Below are 7302 nucleotides of genomic sequence, written 5' to 3' on the forward strand. Positions count from 1 at the left end.
GTGATAAATTATTTTTTAAAAATTGGAATAAAATGGAATTTATATTTACAACACTTTTCCAAGTGGCCACACGTGTCATGAGTGTTGTAAAAATAAAATTGTGTCTCCACATGTTATACATATTGAACTATTTACATGTTTCCAGCCTCTCCTGTCCTCTCCTCTCAGCTCTGTGTAAACAGATTTTCAGTGAATATTTGTCACGTGACCGTTCGTCTCAGCAGAATCAATCATGGCTTCACAGTGTCTCTGAGGAGCAGAATTTAATGTTTTTAACAGGATCTAGTTATTATAAACACTTTAGACATTTTAAATGAGACATGTAGAATAAAAAGATTTTGACAGAAATATCACAATTTTAAGCTTCGCTTTGGTTACTTTTTCTAACAGAAACTTCAGTAACCTGTGATCCGTTCAAGTACTGTCGGAAAGACTGTTGTTACAGTTTCTCTCTACGATAAACATATATTTTTGGCGATCTTTTAAAGTCAACATATGTTTCAGGGTTCAGAGGGTTAATAATGAAAGTTCGAGACCTTTGAGAAAAGCTTGTAACATGTCGTCTTCACATCGTGGCAGCACCTAATGTCAGAAATGGAAGCTATAATGTCATTAATATTCTACAGCCGTGGTTCCCAGCCTTTGACGTAAGTCAGAAAGATTTTGTACAGCAGGAATTTTTTTCCCTCTCCACTCTGGAGAGGACTTTTTTGTGACATTACTCTGTCATCCGGTGACCCTTGTGGAGGGTCTGATCCCCCAGCGTGGCAGCACTGACTCAGAAGTTTTGGGTTTGATACTGTGAGAGGGAAGGTTGTTGAGACATATGAAAACCCTCAGAGCTGATAATAATGGCAAAAGGTAGAGCACATTTATAAAAAAACAAACAATCAATTAGTTAGACAGAAAGGCAAACCTCTTGTTTTTGCTTTTAAGAATCAAACCATGAGGGTATAATCTACATACCCCAAGCTTTTATTCAGACATGAAGGCAATTTGAGTTTAACCTCTGGTGGCTTTGTCACTTTTCATAATGATCAAGTACATCTTTACAAAATTGTAAAGATAAACATTTTTGTTCTAATAAAGATGCTTTATTAAAGATGGGGGTCCTACGACTGGGCAATATATTCATATTATAATGGTATCCTGATATGAGATTAGGTATTGTCTTAGAATTTGGATATCCTGAGTGGAACAAGAAGTAACAAGTAACAAGTTCCTAGTTTGCTCTTACCCACTAAATCATGATATCCATATTACAGATGATTATTTATCAAAACACAATAAGACACAAACAAAGACAATATTAGAAATTGAGATATTTGGTCAATAACATGAAAATATTGGATTTTTTTTCCATATCAGCCAGTCCTAAGAGCCTCCCCTTAGTTTACCGTTTATCATAGAGAGAAACTGTAAAAACAGGCCTTATTGTCATGATTTTACCTTTCCGACGGCCCATGAACAGATCATAGGTTATGAAAGTTTCCTTTCGGAAAAGCAACCAAAATGAAGCTTAAAATTGTGATACTTCTGTCTCTCATTTCAAACGTTGCCAAAAATAAAGCGTTTGTTATAACTAGATCCTGTTAAAAACATTAAATTCTGCTCCTCACACTGTGAAGACACTGTGAAGCCATGATTGATTCTGCTGAGACGAACGGTCACGTGACAAATATTCACTGAATATCTGTTTACACAGAGCTGAGAGGAGAGGACAAGAGAGGCTGTAAATATGTAAATAGTTCGATATGTATAACATGTGGAGACACAATTCCCCCCCCCCAATAATCATCAATAATACATTATATATTGCAGGGAAATTGAAGGCCACAGTGAGTAAAATGTAACAAGAGCAAAAAACACCCTGAAAAACATCAAACATATATATATATTACTTATGTATAGCACCTTTGCTTCTGTGAAAAAGTGAAAAATAATATTATTTGTCAGACTGAAATGTGTCCCCTCCTCCTTAATGGCTTATAGAAACACTGGAGAAACTTTCAGGCTTTAGTGATGAAATGCACAAAGCTTTCTATATATTCGAGCTAATCTGCTCCACTATGTATTGTTTGAATGGATGTAAAATCTCTATGTTGCAGTATTTTTCAGCTATTCCCAGTTCCACAGAATGTTACAAATGACAGTGTAGCTCTGATCTTTTTCATGTAATGTCTCAGCAATTTGCAGATTAATCATAACTCTAAATAAACCTCAGGCTTAGGGGGCTTTTTTTCTGTGTAGTGGCTGTTTGGTCACCCATCCGTGCACCTCAGCTATTCTTCCTGACTGCAGCAGAAATGTTGTCAACTATAAAAGACCACTGCAGTTTTTGTGAGTGTCTTCGGGCATCAACAAATGAATCATTTTCTCATTATCTGCATCTGGAGAGAGTTTACAGCAGCCTCCAGATCCCCAGACAGGAGTTTGGGAGCACAGTATGTGATGATTTATGATGCAGCAGCGCCCTCTAGTGGAGAGACTGGGAACTGGTGGCTGAAAATATCCATCTGTGGATTTATAACTATTAGTGGCACTAGTAAGATATAATTGCATTAAGTAAAAATAGCCCTAATAATTGTGTAGGTTAACTCTCTGACTTTCTGTATGTAAAGAAATGCAGCTAAACTTCAGTAAAGTCAGCAGAAAACTTGCAGAACAGCAGCTGCAACTGTTTTTTTCTTTCAAAATAAAATTAAGAAAATGTTCAAATAGGAAACAAAAGATGTTTAAATATACAATCGGCGCTGTAAATTGAATATTTTTTTCTAAATTATAATTTAGAACGGATTGAATCTTTAATTTAGTCTTGATTGGGCTTTTCTAGTTTAATAAATAGGATTTATTTTGAAAGTAGTGAGAGGAAGTCGTACATTATCGTTGGTTAATAAAAAAATATTGGACTGTAAAATCACTCCAATGTATATTTTATCCGGATTTAATTCAGATTTAATCTTCAAATTATTTTTTTGTACTTTTATGATTCAATAAATTCGTTTTATTTTGAAATTAGTGACAGGAAGTTGTAAATTTGTTTTTGGTTGCTTTCAAACAGGATATAAGAACATTTCATAACTACATAATGTCTATTTTATTATCGTTAAAACCTAATTTAATCCTCTAGTTAATGTTTTTCTACTTTTATGATTTAATAAATTAGTTTTATTTTGAAACTAGTAAAAGGAAGTCATACAATATTTTTGTTTGCTTTGTAAAACTTAATGTAGAAGATTTAATCACTCTACTATAATGTTTATTTTATTAGCGTCTGATACATATTTAATCCTTGAATGTTTTTTTGTGATTTTATTTAGTTACAAGGCTTTATTTTGAAAGTAGAAAAAGGAAGAAGTATTTTATTTTTATACGCTTTATTTAACTGTGATGTAGAACATTGAATCACTCTACTACAATGTCTATTTTATTAGCATTTAATACCAATCTCACCTTGTCAAAAATATACCGTTTTTGTGGAAAGAAACTAAAATAACTGTGAAATAATGTCATAATTTTATCTTGCAGATAGTCCTGGAACGGCTCATAGGTTATTCTACATGTCTCATTTAAAGCGTCACAAAAAATAAAGTGTTTGTAATAACTAGAACCTTTTAAAAATATTAAATTCTGCTCCTCAGAGACACTGTGAAGCCATGATTGATTCTGCTGAGACAAACGGTCATGTGACAAATATTCACTGAAAATCTGTTGACACAGAGCTGAGAGGAGTGGACAGAAACTGCAAATAGTTAAATATGTATAACATGTGGAGACACAATTATATTTTTCCATTATTCATGACACTTGTCTTGACTAGGAAAACTGTTTATATATTAATTCCAATTTTTTAAAAAAAAGTATCAGAAAATCCAACTTGCATTTTTTCTTTTTGTATGATTTATGTCATTATAACTGTGTTATTCTGCACAAAAGACATATTGAGTTGTTCCCACTTCTAGCCATGATTGTGCTGATTCCATAGAGTTGCAGGACTTATAGAGTTTAAATATATTTTTTATATTGCAGTGAAATACAAAGCCACAGTGAGTAAAATGTAAAAAAAAAAAAAAAAAGAGCGAAAAACGCCCTAAAACAGCTTGTTTGGTTTCAGAGGGTTAATAATAATGTATTTATTTATTTATTTATTCTGAAAGTACTAGAATCAAGGCACACATTATTAAAGAAAGTAGGCCTATAGTGTCTTTTTATAAGTGAAAGTCCATCTCTGTGTAATGGAAATAAATAAATATATAACATCAATTAACACTATTCCGTGAAAGGCAGAGTTAAATGCTCCAGGGTTACACTTCTTATTATGTACCTATTAGCCTACATCCCTGTACTAGGGCAATAGTCTGCTCCCTGGTGACTGGTTGAGACTGAGTGGGCGAGACAGAGAGAGAGAGAGAGAGAGAGAGAGAGAGAGAGAGAGAGAGAGAGAGAGAGAGAGAGAGAGAGAGAGAGAGACGCTTCCTTCCATCATCTCTACCGGAGGAGAACTGAGCATCACTTCACTTCGCTGCTGCTTGACTCGGTCTCGGAGCCTCCACACATCCAACAACCAGCCACACTGTTTTATCTGCAGCTCAGCTCTTCTTCTTCTTCTTCTTCGCGGCTTGGCTTCTCGGTTCTGACGGGCTCAACACGGAGACGACAAGAAGTCCACTTCTGCTGCAGAACTCACCCCCCCCTCCGCGCGCGTTTGTGTCCAAGATGAGCGAGGTGAGTGCGCGCGTTATTATAAAAAAAAAAAAAGAAAGAAAGAAAGAGAAAAAAAGCCCTCATGACTGGTGTTAGGATCGAGTTGGTGCAGGCTACAAGTGAGTTATTCTAGCGCGCTGCAGTCTTCTTCGCTCGGTTTCTCTCCATCATGCCACGCACCTGTATAGAATTAACATTTCACTCCATGCATGCGCAGTTGAACCGGTACCCCCACCACCATCACCACCACCACCACCACCCCCACCCCTGGAAAAAAAAACCCGCAACCAAAGGTGCGGTTGTAAGAACAAAATGTTTTTAGCGCAGCAGCAGCGTTTACCACTCTCTGGCTTTGGTCCCAAATCTGACAGAAACACTGCAATGAGAGGGCGAGCAGCAGCAGCAAGGACACCAGCTCGCTTCGCCAGTGGGCACATCTGGTGGAGCATGAGGGTTTCCCCAAAGTAGGGTCCGGGGACCTGCAGGGGGGCCTTGTGGGGGCTCTAGAAGGGCCACAAGATGGGATTTTTATGAATTAATTAATTTAAATTCGGTATGAAACTGCTAGATTATACATTTAAAATGAATTGAACTCCTCTTGCATACTTGATGAATACGAACCACTGCAGTACATTTTCCATGCACGCTGTTTTCCCCTGCAGAGTGTTTGAAAGAAAGCTTACTTTACATAAAAGCGTGCAGTATATAAAGTGCTTCATTTCCTGCAGAACCAACGCATGGATTCTTTCCAAAGTAGCTGCATATGCATCTTTTCTGTCCGTGCATAATAAAGTAGCTTTTTTTATGATGGATATGGGGCTCGATGCTGCAGGCGTCAGTGCTAATGGAAGAAGACTTGGGGAGTCTTTTTCTTTTTTATGTTTAAAGTATAGCAGTATGTTGATTTGTGGCTGCAGGAAAGGAAAAAAATACTTTTTGTCATTCTATACTTATATGCATGTGCTGAGACGCTTCTCCAAACTGAAAACGTGTTGAAATATGGCTGGAGTCTGGCTTTTGCAGGTCCCATGTAGTTCAGCTGTGTGCAGAGGCTTTGTCAGTGCTTTATTACTTCTGGGATGCACTTATAATCCAGGTTTAACCCCCAGAGGTAGCTCTTGAGATGAATATAAGGAGGCATCATAGTTTTTCTTTACATGTGTTATATAACCCACCAGAGGTGCAGCGATATCCTCTCAATCGATCAACTCCACATCTATAAAAATAACGTCACAGAGGTCCCCACGGAGTGATTATTTTCACTTCTCTGTCACAGAAGTGGAGCATTGCTCCAATGGGACGTTTCATTCTGTGTGTGTGCGTTTTCTATGGTCCCCGCTCATTCAGTCCTCGGCCCCGGGGCAGATGGGAAGTGTCAGTGTCTTTTGATACGTAGCAGATGATGCCACAGCCGCACATGGGACATTTGAAATGTAAACACAGAATGATAGATGGAACATCTGCTGGTCACTTCTGCAGTTTACTGATAACAAGAGATTGCTGTGTTCTGGACTGGAGGCATGATAATGGCCCGAGATGAAGCTGAGAACCATGGTAGTTTAGTAAAAGTGCTTATAGTAAGTGAAAGATCTACAGTTTGTGTAGATATTCTTCTTGTTTGGAATCTCCAATTTTAAAGCCGACATCCAAAGGTCTGAGAAGTTCTTGCTGCTGTTTAGTCAGTAATCCATCACCAGACAATGAATGAGCAGCTGTTTTGACAATCAATTAATCATGTGAGTCATTATTCGAGAAAAAAATAGTTCCAGCTTGTCATATTTAGTGATAGGAAATGTTAGGCTGTCGTTCAGAGATAGAAGCTATGTGAAGACATCTACTCCTGCTTAGGAAGCTGTGCCAGTTGTTTTTAATGGACATCTTAAAGACGAAGAGTAACTTTTTGAAGTGGAACTACATGGTTATGCTCAGGAACCAAAACTACATGGTTAGGATTAGGAAAAGACAAAAGCAATGATGACTTTTTGTTGCAAGCAGTTTGTCTGGCCCATCCATCCGCCCCACCCTCCTGTACTCATGTGGACTTTCTTGCTCTTTATATGATGTCATCTGACGTCTGGAGCTCCGAGCAAAAACTACATGGTTATGTTTAAGGAAAGACGTCATAATGTGTAGCCATGTAACTCAACATTGACTTTTCATTGCAAGCAGGACACAGAAAAAGATGGGTGAAAGCCAGCGTTTGGTTGACCCATCCATCCACCCCAACCTCCTACTCATGCAGACTTTATTGCTCTTTATACTGTGACCTGACTTTGGGAGCTCTGAGTGTCTGATATAGCCGCAGCGTAAAATGACACACAAGAAGCAAATAATGCAAAGTGATAACATGTGAAATTACTTTTAGGTATCCTGACCAAAAACTCTATGCCACAAAAACAACAACAAAAAATAGCATTACTATAGTATTTCCATGTTGTATAGGAAATTACTGTGGTAATACTATACATTTTTATATAATAATAATAAATAATAATACATTTTATTTGTAATGCACTTTACATTACAGGAAATCTCAAAGTGCTACAGGTTAAAAGCATAACATTCTAATTATAAAAAGGATATACTCTGTGCCAACTG

Source organism: Centropristis striata, chromosome 17, assembly GCF_030273125.1.
Source record: "Centropristis striata isolate RG_2023a ecotype Rhode Island chromosome 17, C.striata_1.0, whole genome shotgun sequence".
NCBI lineage: Eukaryota > Metazoa > Chordata > Actinopteri > Perciformes > Serranidae > Centropristis > Centropristis striata.